Source organism: Adiantum capillus-veneris, chromosome 3 (genome assembly GCF_014529385.1).
Source record: "Adiantum capillus-veneris isolate H3 chromosome 3, ASM1452938v2, whole genome shotgun sequence".
In the NCBI taxonomy this organism is placed as follows: domain Eukaryota; kingdom Viridiplantae; phylum Streptophyta; class Polypodiopsida; order Polypodiales; family Pteridaceae; genus Adiantum; species Adiantum capillus-veneris.
Genome location: NC_140933.1, coordinates 20,072,218 through 20,087,651, shown reverse-complemented (window position 1 = coordinate 20,087,651; position 15,434 = coordinate 20,072,218).

Genomic DNA, 15,434 nt, shown 5'->3' with positions numbered 1-15,434 from the left:
TCAAGAAAATCAGTGGGGTTTGTTTGTGATGTTACAAAAAGAAAAATCCAATCATTTATAGATGCAATGTTAAGGGAAGATAGGGTTTTGTTTTCACATTATAATTTTTCAAAATCTAGGAGTTTTTTGTGAAAACCAGGGCCCTTAAAATAGGATAAAATGCATTGTGTGGCAATGAAAGGAATGGGAATAGGAGCTTTAGTAGCAGCATATCCAAGTTCAACCAATGATGAAATCTATTTCTCCTAAATAATGCATGTAAATACTCATCTATCTAAACAAATTTTAACTAAATTGACACTTAAGCATATGATACTAGCCGACCAAAGGATAGTTTAGGATACAGGGGGTGTGTGTTTTATGTATTTAATCCTAACAATTGAATCATATGCTTAAGTACAATTTAGATTGAAGTTTCAATACAAAATAAATTATATGTATGATCATAAATTACAAAAGAACATAGCATTAATCAACTATACAAACATAAATTCACAAAGAAATTGGATTTGGTAGGAAATGCTTTTTGCCACAAGCATTTCTAGCTGAGGGATGAGAGACTCATCTACCAACCAACTAGGAAATACATAGTTAAAATTAATAATGTATTGAGCGGGTGATAGGAGTAAAGCGCCCCCCCCCATCCACATGTTATAGTTGTCACAACTAGCAATGCCTAGCATCTTGCATTCTCCAATAATGAGGTAAACTATCCACACACACACAGAGAGAGAGAGAGAGAGAGAGAGAGAGAGAGAGAGAGAGAATCACCATTTAGATAAAGATGAGTTTTATCTTTATAAGTATTTTGTAATCACACAAGTTGAGAATATCTTCTCAAGACATTGAATTCACACAAAAAAATGTTATTGTGAATATACATATGTCTATAAATATAGAGGGTGTGTCCATGGGACGTATAGATTTAAACTCATCACCACATTTGTAGTATATAAGCTCAAGATCCAACATCCACCCACATGGTGTTAAAATTCCCAAGTGTGTGTCTCCAAGATGGAGATGGACCATCAGAATCGCACAATGATATCCATTCATATTCTATCAAAGTGCATGTGTGTTAATTTGCAGGTTATCCTTACGCAAACCAATTACTTTCTATGTACAAGAAATTGACAGATACCAGTCCCTGAAGGTCTATGCACAAAATATACAATTTACACTTTTATACAATTCTCAATATCAAAGTCGCGGAAGCATCTGCATAGGGGAGGAGTTCTCAATGCTCGACCAAGCATGGAGTTTAGGCCATGAGCCAGACTACATCCAGAGGTACCTAGCAACTAGTGTTACCCCTGAATGGGTGCTATGAATGAAAGCGTACTCAAAAAAAATATAACATTGTGGAGAGTGAATTTATGTGTACACCGCGTTGCGGGAAGAGAGAGAGAGAGAGAGAGAGAGAGAATATAGTGGAGGGTGAAATAGAGTGCACAGAGACATGAGAAGATGACAATAAAGAATTTTTAAATGCCCATCTAAATGAAACAAGCAACCATGTATTAACGCAATGACAAAATGTGGGTATACCATAACATCAAAAAAATTATGACAAAATAACTAGAAGAGCACCGGACCCTGTGTAGGGATCCACCGGTCCACCCATCCACTTCCACTCTACTACGGGTAGAGAGAATTTAACTTTGTCGCGAGCGAGCTAGAACACCTCCAACCTACCTCAGCCAGACATAGGCTGAGGCCCCTTCGCCTCCCTCCATGAACCCAAGCTCTGAAAGGATGCCAAGTACTAATAGCTGTAGGGTATCAACACCAACCATACCAGTTTAGGTGCCACGGCTCTTCGATGCCCAACACAGGGTGTTTAGGCAAAGCCAAGGCAAATTCTCCCATGCATTAGCCATGTAGATCATTTGACCCCCAACGCACTAATCGTGTAGATGAGGCTAACAAAAAAGATCCCAAGTACTAGTAGGTGGTAGGGTATCAACACCAACCATACTAGTTTAGGTGTCACGCCTCTTCGATGCCCAGCACCGGGTGTTTAGGCAAAGCCAAGGCAATATCCCCCATGCATTAGCCGTGTAGGTCATTTGACCCCCAACGCACTAACCGTGTAGATGAGGCTAACAAAAAGAAGAAGACCTAGGCAACACCCCCGATCCAACAAAGCCCCAGGTCAACGATGTTGGGGTATAAAGCCCAATGTGGTCGCCCAGGTAAGTGGGCGGTCTGCCAGGTATGTACACATATTCTTTTGTAAAAACCTAATAAGAACTCACTATGCTCTACACATTACAGTAGAGCGAGTTCACCATATCGTCGTGCTCTTCTCTCACTCTCTCTCGCGTCACACTTCCGCTCGTACTCCTTCAACTGGTATCAGATCTCAGATCGAGGCTCGGGGCAGCATTTGCAGGTAACCAGAGCCACCTGCTCAGATTGGAGTGAGATTCGACAGGCGAAGACACGGCCACCGTTCGGCTTCGACAGAGTTCTGCGCATGCCATTTTCGACTACGTGGTCTCAGCGGGTGCAAATCCGACTCTGCAAATTTGGGGTTTCGGCCTACGACTGCAGGTTGTGAGGATATCGGCACTCCCAGAGTGCTGATTTGTGGCTGTCTACACATCGAAGGACGGCTCACAGTTCTTGGAGGCGTGTCACATACGACACGGGCGCATCTACACATAGATTGTAGGCGACATCCATACTAGTTCATCAGGTAGCTTGTGTTTGCTGCTTGATATTCCAGATTTCATCCTGACATTGCAGGTACTTCCACAAGGGATGTATTTTCAGAGATGATGTATGTCTGTTGAGGGTTTGCTGGCTGTGAGTCACGCAGCAAACAACCGTCGCAGCGGTTACAGCATACAGTGGGAAATTTGTGGATGTATGACTTTGTGGGAAGTCTATGTACTGTCAGATTTACTGCAGCCTTTGTTGAGGGTCGAGTGAGGTTTTATTGAGCTGGGGGATTCTCGAATGTTGAGATCCTTTCGGTGATACAGGTCTTGGAGCGATCACTCGAGCACCCTCAAATAGGCAGCTAGGATGTATTGACTGTGAGTTAGACAGTTGGGATTGCATATTTTCTTTATTGCCGTTGAGGCATTGTCGCAGTCTATGCTTATAGGATAGTGACAGGACATTGAGAGACAGTACAGGTGCAGGACAGGATTACCCACAGCTTACAGTGTTAGAGAGATAGTGGTTTTTTGAGCTGTTTTTGGTCTGTTTTTTAGTACACCATAGCCATGTTACAAAGGAGACTCTGCCGAAATTTCTACAGAATCTGAAGCTTTCTTGGTTCATTTGACAAGTTGATATTAGTTCAGAGGTCAGTTTACAGGGGAAACTCTGCCGAATTTTTCCCAGGAAAGTAAACTACTGTGAAGCGTAGCTATGGCTGGATCACAAGACATTGCTCTTTACAATATCAAGAAACTGGATGGAACCAATTTCCCATTGTGGAAGAAGCAGATTTGGCACGTGTTGGTATAAAAGAAGCAGATAAAACCTATAAATCTCAAGGGGATAAAACCAGAAGATATGGACGAAGATGAATGGAGCAAAATGGATGAATTGGCACTTTCTACCATTATGCTGACTTTGGCAGAAAGCGTTTACTTCAATGTAGCAGTCAAGATATCGGCTTATCAAGCATGGTTAAAGCTGAGTGATCTTTATGAGAAGCAGAGTGCAGCTTCACAGGTATACTGGCTTAAGAAGCTTCTTGACTTGAAGATGAAAGAAGGGACACCTATGTCCAATCATCTGAATGAATTCAACACAATCTACAGTCAGTTGTCAGCTCAAGGTGTCAAGTTTGATGAACCTGTTAGAGCTATGTTCCTGTTGATCACATTGCCGGAAAGTTGGGACACTTTTCGCACAGCTTTGAGTAATTTTGCACCTCCAGATGGTTTGAACATAGCAGGTGTAGAAGGAAGACTGCTTACTGAAGAAACCAATAGAAAGACAATGGACAAAGGCAAAGGAACAGCCTTAGTTATCAGGGGAAGGACCAAAGAAAAGTACAAAGGTGGAAAGAGGAATCAATCTCGTAGCAAGTCCCGCAGTGCTAAAGGCAAGAGTGACATAGAATGCTACCATTGTGGCAAGAAGGGTCACATGAAAAGAGACTGCAGAGAATGGAAAGCAGAAAAAGGCAAAGAGAAAGCTGAAGACCATGGTGAGAAGAACAAGTCCTCAGTGAAGATTCAAGAAATAAATGTGACAAACACTGTTGCAGAGGATGACAGTCTAGTGTCAGGAGACATCTACTTCTTGAAGAATACAATGGACTCAGCTCTTCTTACAGCATCTGATGGAAATGCACTGAATGACTGGATTATAGACTCAGGGGCATCACTTCATGTGTCTCCAAACAAGGAGTGGTTTACCTCTTATGTGACCACTAAAGATCATGTTCGGCTAGGCAATGGGCAGACATGTGAGATCTTAGGTGTTGGAGATGTTCAATTGAAGTTTTAGAATGACTCTTCTTTCACGCTGAAGAATGTGAGACATGTTCCCGCAATTACAAAGAGCTTGATCAGCACAGGTTTACTTGATGATGCTGGCTACGTCACCACTTTTGCACAGAACATGTGGAAGATATCCAAGGGTTCTATGACAGTAGCACATGGAGTAAAGTGTGGAGGACTTTACATGATTTATGTATCAAATGTCTCGAAAAATGTAATCAATGTAACCGAGCAGCCGAACGTTTCTTTGTGGCATAGCCGGTTAGGACATATGTCCAAGAAGGGAATGGAAATCTTGTCTCGTTCTAGTTATTTGCCTGGCTTTTCATTTAATGATTTTGAATTCTGTGAACATTGTCTGTATGGTAAGCAAACACGGCAGCCACATAAGCATAGAAGCAGTAGAAGAGATACACAGTTGGCACTTGTTCATAGTGATTTGTGTGGACCTATGCCTAACCTATCTCTATGGGGAGCTTCTTACTTTATGACATTTATAGATGATTACTCGAGGAAAGTATGGGTTTACTTTCTCAAGCACAAGGATGAAGTGTTTAGTGTTTTCAAAACATTTGTGACACTTGTGGAGAATCAGAGTGGCAAGAAGCTTAAATGCTTACTCACTGACAATGGTGGAGAGTATGTTTCAAAGGCCTTTCAGGACTTTTGTGAGTCAAAAGGTATAAAACGTGAACTTACTGCTCCTTACAATCCTCCTCAAAATGGTGTTGCTGAGAGGATGAATAGGACCATACAAGAGAAGGTCAGAAGTATGTTGTCTAATGCACAGCTGCCAAATGGGTTTTGGGCTGAAGCTGTATCAATAGCTATTCATCTTATAAATAGATCTCCTAGCAAGGTTTTGCAGAAGGATTTAGTGGCAGAGATGGTATGGTCAGGCAAGGTGCCCTCATACAAGCATCTCAAAGTCTTTGGCTGTGAGGCATATACTCACGTTGCAAAGGAATTTAGGAACAAACTTGAGCCAAAAAGTAGAAAATGCATCTTTCTAGGCTATGTTAATTCTGGTGAGATGGGGTACAGACTTTGGGATCCCGAATCCAGAAAGGTTATCCGCAGCAATGATGTTCACTTTAATGAATTCAAATATCATTCCAAACCAGAGAGGGTTGAGGAGATTAGAAGAGTTGTCTTCCAAGAAGATGGACCTGCACGTGCAAGACAAAATGTCAGGGCTCAAGAGGAGCAAGGACAGGATAGAGTGGAACCACAGGTTGTGGCTGAGCCTGAGCCACCTATTGTGCGTAGATCTGGACGTATCACACGACCTCCTGATAGGTTTGTTCCATCTATGAACTATGTGATGTTGACTGATTGCAATGAGCCTTCATGTTACAAGGAAGCAGTGCAAATGAAGGACTCCGGGAATTGGCAATTGGCCATGCAGTCAGAGATGACAGCTCTGCATAAAAACCAGACATGGAAGCTAGTTAAATTACCACAGGGCAAAAAGGCTCTACCTTATAAATGGGTTTACAGGTATAAGATCGCCACTCATGATAGTCAGCCAAAATACAAAGCAAGGCTTGTTGCCAAGGGCTTTAAGCAAGAACAAGACATTGACTTTGATGAAGTCTTCTCTCCGGTGGTCAAGATGACTACTTTGAGATGCTTTCTTGCATTGGTTGCCAAATTAGATTTGGTGTTGCACCAAATGGATGTCAAGACAGCGTTCTTGCATGGTGATTTAGATGTGGAAATTTACATGCAGCAGCCAGAAGGGTTTGTTGAGAAAGGCAAGGAAGATTGGGTATGTCAGTTGTTAAAGAGTCTTTATGGCTTAAAACAATCACCGAGGGCATGGTACCATAAATTCCACAAGTTTATGCTTTCTCAAGGCTACAAACGTAGTGAATTCGATCACTGTCTATATACAAAGAAGGCTAAGGATGGTAGTTGGCTGATCCTTATTTTGTATCTGGATGACATGTTGATTGCTGGCAAGCACTTGGAAGAAATTTCAGCTTTGAAGTCAAAGATGGAAAAATCTTTTGGCATGAAAGACATGGGTGAGGCAAGTCATATACTTGGTATGCGCATTGAGAGAGACAGATCAAAGAAGTTGATTTGGTTATCTCAAACAAAGTATATTGACAAGGTTTTGCAACGTTTCAATATGGAGAAGGGAAAGGCATTAGGTGTTCCATTGCCACCATATGTGAAACTTAGCAAACAAGATTGTCCTGTGTCTGAGGAAGAACAGGCTGAAATGGATAAGATTCCATATGCGTCTGCAGTGGGTAGTTTGATGTATGCAATGATTGCTACTCGCCCAGACATTGCATTTGCAGTGGGGGTAGTAAGTCGATACATGTCAAACCCAGGCATGAAACATTGGGAGGCAGTGAAAGGAATATTGAGATACCTGAAAGCTACAAAGAGTATGCGCATATGCTATGGGAGTCAGGAGCTAAGTGTAAAGGGTTTTACAGACTCAGATTATGCAGGTGACTTAGACAATCGAAGGTCTACATCAGGGTATGTCTTTACATTGGCTGGTGGAGCAGTATCATGGCGTTCTAGATTACAAGATTGTGTTACTCAGTCTACTACAGAGGCTGAATATGTTGCAGCATCAAAGGCATGCAAAGAATCAATTTGGCTTAATCGACTAGTAACAGATTTGGGAATCAAAGAAGAGATGCCTGTGTTATATTGTGATAGTCAAAGTGTTATACAATTGGCTCGCAATCCAGTTTATCACTCAAAGACAAAGCATGTGGATGTGAAGCATCATTTCATCAGGGAAATGCTCGAGGATAAGCAACTTCAGCTTGTCAAAGTTCACACCACATAAAATTCTGCTGATCTACTTACAGAAGGACTTCCCTCATAGAGCTTTGCGCATTTTCGCAAGCAGTTAGGTGTAGGGTAGTACATCACTTCTCTACATCTCTTGTATATTAGCTTGTATAGTAGCTTCTCTCACACTTAAAGTACCACATTGGACTTTAAGTGGGAGGCTGTTCGGGTATAAAGCCCAATGTGGTCGCCCAGGTAAGTGGGCGGGCTGTCAGGTATGTACACATATTCATTTGTAAAAACCTAATAAGAACTCACTATGCTCTACACATTACAGTAGAGCGAGTTCACCATATCGTCGTGCTCTTCTTCTCGCACTCTCTCTCGCGTCACACTTCCGCTCGTACTCCTTCAAACGACTCTTTAGTCTAAGGCTAAGCGAGGTAGTTGATCCTAGTCTTGTAGCAACGTTTCCATGAGAAACATAACACATGAGTCTAATCACAATAGCACTTCCCATATGCAGAAACAATCTTTTTCAAGCAGTTAGGCTGTATAGGATCTCTACCATTACACATCTACCATAACCTATCCAAACCACTTCATGATCCAATCCCAAAACCATAAATCATAATCCAATCACTTCACATGGGTGAGCACTCTACCCAACTCGGGTGAGGCACGACCAATCCTACATAACCACTTTAGAACATAACATGGCTGCAAAAATTTTGACAGCATAACCATATCTAGAGAAAAAAACCATGAGCCACACCGGCTTACACCATAGATTATCGACCATAATCCATAAGGGAATCTCAGCCCTTAACCATGAATCATAATCACACTGAACCAACTCCCACACTTGGAGTTTGACCCATCTCCTACAATCAATCGGGGTCCACACACATGTGACCCTTAAGACGTGATTCTTTCATGCATAAAAAGAGTCCAACCAAAAACTATTCATGATATAAAAATCCAATTTTGACAACATCCAACCATGCAAAGTTGGTACATCACATCTACACTTCACCTCCCTAGCACATAGAGCTAGTTTTGACCTAAGGTGGAAAGCAATCACAACCATGCGTATGACCTATCCACATCAATCCACGACTTCTGAAACATCATATGATAACATTTTATCACCATAAACATGATGCAAAACAACTCCGACCTTTAGGTCAACCATAAACCATAACTTCACACATATGCAAAAAACAAATTTTTGGTATTTTCGGGAGCATGCAAAACATGAAATTGAAAGTATTTCCCCTTAAACCAATGCACCAAGCTCAGCTCCATAATATAGACTATCACTCTATCACATCACTTCACCCATATGGTACTCACACAACAAACGGTAGCCCCAAAAGAAAGCCACTTTATTCATATCTGCCTATGTGGTTCGGGATGTTTAACCATATACTTTCACATAAGTTTATGGCCATCTAATAGTTGAAATCAACACATCAAAACAAACCTTAAAACATATAAAAATAGCTCGGTTAACTCACGATGTTGTATGGTATCCCCCCTTGGTAGCATCCCTACGCGTGTAGGTAAAACCGGTTTTAGAGCGATTAATAACTCGCATTCCCGAGGTGATAATGGAGACCTAAATTCATTTATCATCAAATTTCATCAATATTTTTAATTGGTTAAGTGGGTTTGCCCATCTGGTGAATCTATATAGCGGTTCTCCAAGGAGCCTGGAGTCAAAAAATTTGGTTGTGCAGTGGGCAACAAGCTGTTTTTTTACCATATCTCTTAGCTCGTACGATTTTTTCACGTGACACCTGTTACCATATACATGTGGTAGTGATGTGTGTGAACACACTAGGACCGCCGGGGCATTTTTTCCCTCTTTAGGAGGTTTTTTCCCTCGTGCATTGTATATACGCCCATCACTCTAGGGCTATCTATCTTTCCATTGCACACTAAGTAACACACTCTCTATTGTGTGCCTTGAGCTTCCTTCATCTTCTCCAAGCTGTGTGTGTTTCTCTGCAACCCTAATTCCAACAATTGGTATCAGAGCAGGTCACGTCCTCCCGGGCTTAGTCGCCAGCTGCTCCAGCACACGCCTGCTCACTTTCTCCGATTTCAGTGAGCTTTGGCGAGCGTTCGCAGGTCGACAAATGTTTTGGGGTAGCTCAAAGAGCTAGGTCTACTCAGAATTTTGATTTGGGCTCATTTCGGCCTCCGTTTCCACTACAGGCAGTACTGCACAGGCTATTTCGTCATTTTGTGCAGATTTTCTGTCAGTGCCGTTTTCTGCATAACAGGTGCCTTATAGTCTTCTACGGTTTGTGCTATATAGCACAAGTTGTTCCCGCTCCATTTCTCCTATTTTCGGGCAGTTTTCACATCAGGTGCAGCATTTACCATGGCTGACAACAACAACACAGATGTGTTCAAGATGTTTGCTGCTGAGGACAGGTTGGATGGGGACAACTACCCTATGTGGGCTTATATGATGCAACATGTTCTTGTGTCAAAAGGTGTCTGGAACATTGTGCAGGGCATTGATGTACGTCCTGGTTCTAAAGATGTAGGCGATGTTGAGGATGTTGCAGGTCTTGCTGCAAGGATTGCAGCTGTTAGAGTTGTTTTGCCTACGGCAGAACAAGCTCGTTGGGATGTTAAGGATGCGCAGGCTCATGCATTGATTGCGTTTTCTGTGAAGCGCACCATTATTCCTCACATCCGTTCAGCAAAATCTGCAAAACAGGCTTGGGATATTCTAGCAGGTCTTTATGCAAGCCGCAATGAGGCTAAAATTGCTTTGCTGCGTAAAGAGCTAGAGTCGAAGATTATGCATGAGGAAGATGATATGGACACTTTCCTTGCTAGTGTCAAGGATATCAATGAGCAACTCATTTCTGCAAGTGAAGTCATTTCGGACACTTCCCTTGTGCAGACTGTTCTTGATGCCTTACCAGATTCCTACCAGACTTTTGCTAGTACTTGGAGACTCATGACCCAAGGAAATCCTGAAGTTGTCAAGTTTGATGCATTATGCACATTGCTGTTGCAAGAGTCACTTTCTAGAAAAAACAAGACTAGGCAGCGTGCAGTTGAACAAGCTTTTATTGCTTCTCAAAGAAAGGGTGGTAACAGTAATGCAGCCACTTCTTATGGTTCTGCTGCGAGTGGCAAAAATTCTGTTCCTAATGCTTCTGCTGGCAGCACTTCGTCTGGCAATTCTGGTGATAAGGGCAAAAAGAAGATGCGTTGCCATTATTGTAAAGCCAATGATCACTTGATCAAGTCGTGTCCTAAGTTGAAGGCCAAAGAGGCTAAGAAGAAAGAGGGTGGTTCCACTGCAAATGCTGGTTCCACTACAAATGCAGCCATTGTTGAGTCTTCTGTGAAAGGAGATTGTGATGCTGATGTTGATGCAGAATGGGCTTTTAGCGCAGAGTGCACTTACAATCCTGCTGTCCATGATGCATGCTTGTCAGTTGCTGCAGATTCACATGTGTGGTATTTCGACAGTGGTGCTACAAAGCACATTACCTCACATCGTGAATTGTTTACCTCTCTCGAGTCTGTCCCTCATGGGAATTCAGTCACTTGTGCCAACAACGCCTCTTATCCAGTTCAGGGAGTTGGAAAGATTGTGCTCACTGCTGCTAATGGCAGTTCCTTCACACTTGTTGATGCACTTTATGTACCTGGGATCAAGAAGAATCTCTTGTCTGTATCCGCACTTGCTAGACTTGGACTTGTAGTCAAATTTGTGGATGACAGATGTACAGTTCATGATCTCAGTTTTGGTGATGAAATTGTTACATCTGGGCTCTTGTGTCGTGGGCTGTATAAGCTCACTTTGTATGACAAGTGTGGACAAAATTTTGCAAATGCTGTTGCAGATTCAAGGGCTATTTCAGATGCAAAACTTTGGCATGCACGTTTTGGTCATCTGAATTTTGCCAGTTTGCTGCGTTTGCAGAAATCTGATATGGTTGCTTCTTTGCCGCCTCTTGAAGCACCTGTCAAACATGTTTGTGAAGGCTGTATTCTGGGTAAAATGCAGCGTTCTAAGTTTCCAAACGATGGTTCAGTTAGGGCCACATGCAGGTTGGAGCTTGTGCATAGTGATGTTTATGGGCCCATGCAAACTCCGTCCTTGGGCAATTACCTGTACTTCGTGACTTTCATTGATGATTACTCCAGGCATGCATGGGTATTTCCGCTTAAAGCGAGGTCCGAAGTTTTTATGTGCTTCAAACAATTTTTGGCTATGGCTGAAAATGTCTCAAAATGTACTATGGGCACCCTCCGTTCCGATCGAGGGGGGGAGTATATGTCTCATGAATTTAATGCATTTCTGGCTAGTCGTGGGATAAAACACCAATGTACAATGCCTTATACACCTCAGCAAAATGGTGTTGCTGAGAGGAAAAACCGGTCACTGACGGAAATGGCACGATGTATGGTCAAAAGTCAAGCTTTGCCGCATTCTTTTTGGCTTGAGGCCATCATGTGTGCCACTTATGTACTTAACAGGTTTCCGAAGAAAGCTTTGCAGTCTATTACTCCATATGAAGCATGGCATGATAGAAAGCCTTCTATTGAGCACATGCGTGTTTTTGGCTGTTTGGCATATGCTTTGGTGCCACAAGTGCAACACAGAAAATTGGATGATAAGGCTGTCAAATGTATTTTTTTTGGTTATATTGCTGAAAGCAAAGGTTACAGGTTGTATCATCCGCAAACAAAACGTATTCTGGTTTCACGGGATGTAGTGTTTGTGGAAGATTCTGTTCAGCCCTTGTTGTCATGTACTAGAGACAGTAATGTAAGCTCACAGGACATTTATGACACTTTGTTGCCTCTTTTCAGTGGTGGAAATACGAATGTAAGTTCCAATGAGGCAAATGTACAGCCTATGGGGGTTTCTGAAAATGTTTTAGAACAGCCTATTACTGATGCAGATGTACATGATGTACTTGAAGAGGAAAGGGCTGAAAATGAGCAGGCTAGAGGTATGCCAAAATGGCTGGTGCACACTTTGCGTGACAGTAAATTGGATGCACCTTTATCTAGTCGTACTCGTTCAGGCTCTCGCCATGCATCTTATGCATCATATTGTTATGCTTTGGCTGTGTCTAGTTTACATGATGTTGAGGAGCCTCTATCTTTTGATGAAGCACAGAATTCAGAAAATTGGATTGCTGCCATGAAATCAGAATATGATGCACTTATAGAGAATGACACATGGACTTTATGTGATTTGCCTCCTGGCAAAAAGGCCATTGGTACGAAGTGGGTTTACAAGTTGAAACGCAAGCCGGATGGTGAGATCGATCGCCATAAGGCTCGCCTTGTTGCAAAGGGTTATGCACAACAAAAAGGCATAGATTATGAAGAGCCTTTTGCTCCCACTTGTCGTATGACTACTGTACGTTTTCTATGTGCATTGGCAGCTCATTTTGGTTGGGATGTACATCAATCAGACATTGTTACTGCTTTCTTGAATGGTGACATATTTGAGGAAGTTTATGTAACGCAGCCTCGCGGTTTTGTCATAAAAGGACAAGAGGACAAAGTGTGCAAATGTAAGAAGGCTTTGTATGGGTTGAAGCAATCTCCTCGTGCTTGGTATGAGAAAGCTGACACTCATTTGGTTAAACGAGGCTTTCGTAACAGTCCAACAGAAAGCACATTGTATGTAAAGCGTGAGGATGATGTATTTCTCATTGTGGTTCTTTATGTTGATGATTTGCTGATCACTGGACCAAATGAGAGACATATTGCTGAATTTAAGGCTGATTTGAATGCTACTTTCAAGATGAAAGATTTGGGGCTGTTGCATCATTACTTGGGTATACAGTTTAAGCAGTGTGATGGTGGTATTGCCTTGTGTCAGAAAAGTTACATAGAGACATTGCTATGTAAGTTTGGACTTGAGGATTGCAAACCTATTGCCACTCCCATGGAAACAGGTTTGAAGTTGAGTCTACATGATGCTGGCGATCCTGCTGATGTCACTCTTTACCAAACTGTTGTTGGCTGCCTCATTTATGTATGCAACACGAGGCCAGATATTCAGTTTGCAGTCTCACAGGTCAGCAGATTTATGCATAGCCCAGGGTCTAAGCATTGGCAGGCTGTCAAGAGGATTTTCCGCTACCTTAGTGGCACTTTACATCTTGGCTTGTTTTATGCCAAGGGGGGATCATTGCCGCCAGACTTACATGCTTTTTCGGACTCAGATTGGGCTGGTTGTTTTGACACGCGAGTGTCCACAAGTGGTTTTTGTTTCATGCTTGGCAGTTCATGTATATCATGGTTGAGCAAGAAGCAACCTACAGTGGCCACTTCGAGTTGTGAGGCTGAGTACAGGGCAGTCTTCACAGCTACGGTTGAGTGTGTATGGCTCAGACGCCTTATGGCTGACTTGGGTGTTGGACAGGACACTGCCAACACTATCTACACTGACAGTCAGAGCGCATTGGCAGTTGCGAGGAACCCAGTTTTTCATGCTCGCACAAAGCACATTGAGGTGCATTACCACTATGTCAGGGAGAGGCTCTCAGCAGGAGAGATCAGCTTGGCTTATGTGTCAACACAGGACAACCTTGCAGATCTTTTCACAAAGGCATTGTCTCGTGAGAAGCTCGAAGCTTTTCGCAAAGCTTTGGGCTTACTCCCCTTTGTGGACTGATCCTGTCCTCAGGGCATGGCACTTCCCTTTACTCATGTGCCAGCTCTCGTTCACCGCATCACTCCAGGGGGGATTTGTTACCATATACATGTGGTAGTGATGTGTGTGAACACACTAGGACCGCCGGGGCATTTTTTCCCTCTTTAGGAGGTTTTTTCCCCCGTGCATTGTATATACGCCCATCACTCTAGGGCTATCTATCTTTCCATTGCACACTAAGTAACACACTCTCTATTGTGTGCCTTGAGCTTCCTTCGTCTTCTCCAAGCTGTGTGTGTTTCTCTGCAACCCTAATTCCAACAACACCTAAGAGAGAAAATGTTCTAAATGATGTGTTTTATCTTTGGTATAAAGGGTTGTGGGTGATTCATATGGTTTGTGACTTATGACCAAAATTGTTCTCCTACTGTCTCTATGACGTGAAACAAAAAGGGCTTTTTATGTACGCACGTGACCATAAATGCATCATGTGCATAAATCAGTGTGTTAAACATGATGAAATAATCATGGGACAACTTCATACGTACTTGATTAATCCATACATGTACTCGTATGCGAAAAAAAATCACCGAGAGGGTGACTACTCAGAAAAACGAGATAGAGAGAGAGAGAGAGAGAGAGAGAGACGATGGCTATGGAGTTTAGATCTTCTCACCATGCTTTAGAATCGATTAGGGCTGTTGAAAGGCTTCTTTCTTTGCTGCAAGAGAGCGGTGATGAGAGCTACATAGAGGTACCCTCACGAAAGCTTCCGGAGAGCGAGCGCGTACACCGTGAAACGAGAGAGAAGATTATAAGCAAGTAGAGAGAGAGTGTCCTGAGAGAGAGAGAGAGAGAAGAGCTTATGGATATGGTGATGAAGAGATTGCACCACTCCGTATAATAGATACGTATAGCCTTTCGGTAGTAGTCGCAACAAATGGTACTGAAAATTGAGGCTTGCAGGTGAATTTATAGGCTCTGTAGCTAGTTGGAGTATGCCCCAAGCAGTAAAACTAGTGCTAGTTTTTGAACTAGGAATAGCTGCAAGCTTTTAGGAACTTTGCTAAAAACAAGCCTTTGCTTTTGGTGGTCAACTCTTCCACTTACCATTCAATGTTTACAGCAAAATTGGTCATCTGAGTAGTATCTGGCCAATTAATGGAAATCGTAGCTATACTATGCCGCACCTTAATATCCCGAGATAATTATGACTTTTCCGTACTGCCTCGGTATATTTATGATATCGCTTTTTATACAAATAATTCCCGTAAAAATACTATTTGGTCTCGTTTTTGCTCAGGGTGATCATTTTTAAATCCGACGGAGACTAAAATTAATATTTTTATATTTAGGTCCTCATAAAAAGCACATTGCTTTTCAAAAACGCCGAAAAGCACGAAAAGCTAAAAAAAGCATAAAAAGCACAAAAAAAATTCTAAAATTAAACTACGGGTTTCCCTTGTCCACTAGAATAAGAAAGCAGACTCGCTTTTCACTAAAAAGCACTAAAAATCATGAAAAGCTAAAAATAGAGTGAAAAG